The sequence below is a fragment of the Microcebus murinus genome, chromosome 6 (assembly GCF_040939455.1).
Source record: "Microcebus murinus isolate Inina chromosome 6, M.murinus_Inina_mat1.0, whole genome shotgun sequence".
In the NCBI taxonomy this organism is placed as follows: Eukaryota; Metazoa; Chordata; class Mammalia; order Primates; family Cheirogaleidae; genus Microcebus; species Microcebus murinus.
The window spans coordinates 91,217,349-91,221,117 of record NC_134109.1 but is presented as its reverse complement, the minus strand read 5'-3'; positions in this window follow the sequence as shown (position 1 = coordinate 91,221,117).

Below are 3,769 nucleotides of genomic sequence, written 5' to 3'. Positions count from 1 at the left end.
ATATTTATATGGCTTATATCGGCAAAGCATGTATCTGTTCAACAGTAAATTCCTGGTGATTTGGAAAGAAGCTGACTCAAAGAGACTTCCCATCAGGTGGAAGGCACAGGGGCTGCAGCAGAGAAGGAGGAAACCTGACAAAGTGCAGGGAAGGTCCACAGCCAGAACACTGACCAAGCGCCTTTGGAAGCAGGGGCTTTCAAACAAAGCGTGGAAGAAAAGCAGGGTAGCTGTAAGGGCAAGCCAGACACACAGCCAGCGAGGGGCCAGAGCGATTGGCCAGAGGGAGCTGGTAGTGATGGAACAAGTTGGAACAAGGCAGATGATGAGCAAATGAGTTGATATTAAAAATCTAGTTTTAAAATACATCATCTAGAATGTCTTGATTGGGTCAATGAAGACTTGGACCCATTTTGTACAACATTTTTATGCTAAGGAGTAAACGGACTTACAAATATAAGGTGACTGATGGTCCCAGGGATAACTGTTGACAATGAAAATTGCTGAATCACAACACAGGAAATGATGTTTTGGAGAATCATTAGTTTTTAAGGCAATGGAATCCTCACTCAGTGTATATATATATATAGAGAGAGAGAAATATATATATTAAAATATTTCAACAAAAATGATCAAATAAGAATGTGATGAAAAGATTTATCCTGAGCAAACACCATCTAATTTTCTTTAAATATCATTTTCATCTTCCCATTCTCTCACTGTGGATGATTGTATACCCTCTACTCTGGGCCACTTCGTAGTTCCATGCATGGATGTACCAAGCTTATTCTCTCATTGTTTCTTGATTCTTTTTTTCTGGAGACAAAGTCTCACTCCATTGCCCTAAGTAGAGTGTGGTGATGTCAGCCCAGCTCACACCAACCTCAAACTCCTGGGCTCAAGCAATCCTCCTGCCTCAGCCTCCCCAGTAGCTGGGACTACAGGCGCATACCACCACACTTGGCTAATTTTTCTATTTTTAGTAGAGACAGGGTCTCATTCTTGCTCAGGCTGGTCTCAAACTCCTGGGCTCAAATGATCCTCCTGCCTCAGCCTCCCAGAGTGCTAGGATTACAGGTGTGAGCCACCACGCCGAGCCTTGTTTCTTTATTCTTGTTCTTAATTCTGCCTAGAATATTTTCCACCAAATCTTCCTAATTATTCAAATGATAAATCAAGACTCACCTTGTCTGCAAGTGTTTAACTTCTCAGTCATCTCTTTTTATTATAGTCTTATAGCCTGAAACATATTTAGTTCTTATTCTTCTAGACTGTTTACCAACTGTACATGTTTTTCCACTTTTTCATTATTATGCCAAAGCACTGTCTTGAGTGCTTTGGATAGACTACTACATTAATGCTTGATAGTAATCTCTGGAGTAGGTACTATTATTCATCTCCACTTTTACAGATGAAACTGAGAGCCTGAGTGTCGAGCCCAAAGCCACAGAGCTGGGAAGTGATGTAGGTAGAATTGCAACCTGATTTGACTGGCTTTAGAGTCTTTTCTCATAAACACTATATTATACTACTATGCCCAGGAGGGCCAACTTTAGGAAAATAGCTTGTTGCCTATAGAGTGTGTTTGAAGAACTCCGCCCCTCCTCCACCCAAGAAGAATCTATACTACTTTTTACAATTAGAGTTTTATTCCTTTTGTTTTAAATTTTGGTCCTGTTGAAATGCAAGTCTCACCGGGAGGCCCTATATTTTAAGGTTTATTAGACACTTTGTATTTTAGCATAAATGGTTTATGATAACATCCCTTAAAACTAGGAGGGAGAACAGAGAGAACATAAAGGTGCCTGGGAATGGGAAGAGTCACTCCAAAAGGGAGAGAGGTTGGAGGATAGTCCAGGAATGAAAGACTGAGGAGCCTAGAGTGAGCTTTACCCACTTACTACCTTACACACTCGTTGATGATAAGAGCTGTGGCTTTTTTCAGTCTTTGCAACGTCTGCCCACCCCATGCACAGAAAGCAGAGCATAGGTACCTGTTTGCAGGTGAGCAACTTAGAAATATATCACTCAAGAACCAAGTTTTGCGTTATGAGTTTTTGGTTTTTGTTTTTATCCTCAGAAACAACCCCCACCCTTTTTTCAACAAAATCAGATGTGGAAACTCAATGAATATAATTGAAAAAGTGGAGCTCTTTCAGTTTAGGTAAGGGAGCAGGGCTAGAGTCCCACTTTACCCTGCTGCTTCTATATAAATTGCATCCAGTATCACCCCTCTGCAGAGTCCTGAGTGTTGGGAAATACAGTTTCAACAGCACTGATCCTCAAATTGTGCAACTGTGCATAGCATGAAAGGGAAACCTAGGAAGGTCAAAACACTTTGAGTTCACACAACAGAGCTGGAACAAATAGGCAGGTCGCCTGCCCTGAATTCACTGTTTTTTCCTGTGTGCTGGGCTGCTTTTCCTCTAAAGCAATCACATCCAAGGGTTGGCATCCTCCTACTGTGCCCGGCATTCTTTGACAGGGCAATCTAACTCTATCCTTAAATAATTTCACTTTTCCTTTAATTTTCTATAGTTAGTGTCTGCAATTTTCTGCAATAGGAACGTCTTTTGAGATTAAAAGAAATTTCTGAAAGTAAAACCCATGAGTAATTTTGACACGTGTTAGAATTTTTACTAGAGAGCTAAGCTGTATAAAGGAAGGTCATTGAGGTACACCACTATCTTAGAGCAAAAGTTGCTACTAGCTCAAATGTTTCCCACATTTTTTTGTTCCACCAAGTTGGATAGGTAACATCAGGGGGCCTATATTCCTGTTCAACCAAATTACACCCCACCACCCCTCCCCATGCTTCCTAAGGACTTAGTGCTATCTTCAGCCTAATAGAAAAGGTCTACTCAGTCTTCTGTATATTGAAAGGATTAATCTATATGCTTAAAACAATGCTACAAGGTAAAATATCACTCTTGTTTTAAAGACAAGGAAAAAAAAAAAAAAAACAGACTCAGAGATACTGAGTGACCTCCTCAAGACTTGGTCAAGTGAGAGAGTTAGGATTTGAACAATTTCTGTGTGGTCCCCAAACCATACTACACCATACTGCTTAAGTGGAATAACATCAATTAAGTCTAGAAGCATTTCCATCCTTGATGAGTAGGAGCTGTATGTCATTTGGTGCTCAGCTGAGCTCCAATGTATACCATTTATCACTTGGTGGGGAGGAGAGGCATTGAGGGGGGACTTAAGTCAAACTGCCTGCTCTGAATCATGGCTCTGCCATGGACTGGTTGTGTATGTTGAGCACATTGTTTAATCCCTTTGTTTCTCAGTTTCCTTGTTTGACAAATGCAATAATAATGGTACCAACTTCTTCATGTTGTTGTAAGGACTAAATAATTAGAATGGTACCCAGAACATCAGAAACACTAAAAATTGCTAGTTGTTATTATTATTGGTAAGTAATAAGATTCCCATTTGAGCATACCTTCATTTATCCCCGGTCTTTTCCTGACTACAGAGCAGCCAAGAAAGCCCCACAGTGACACATCCCCTTCTCTGTGTTCATTTAGACAAATGCAAGTTGTCCAACATGTTTTTTAAGGTATAGTAAGAATCACACTAATTTTGAAAGTTTGTGAGCAAGCAAGAGAAAAATCTATAGTGCTACATGCAGTTAAGTGTTATTTTCAAATGTTATATACTCCAAAGGAGTATATAGCAAACTCATGACAACAATTTTATCCATGTTTTATTGATTTTTAAGACACACATATTTTCACATTTTAACATTTCTGAATCTGGGATT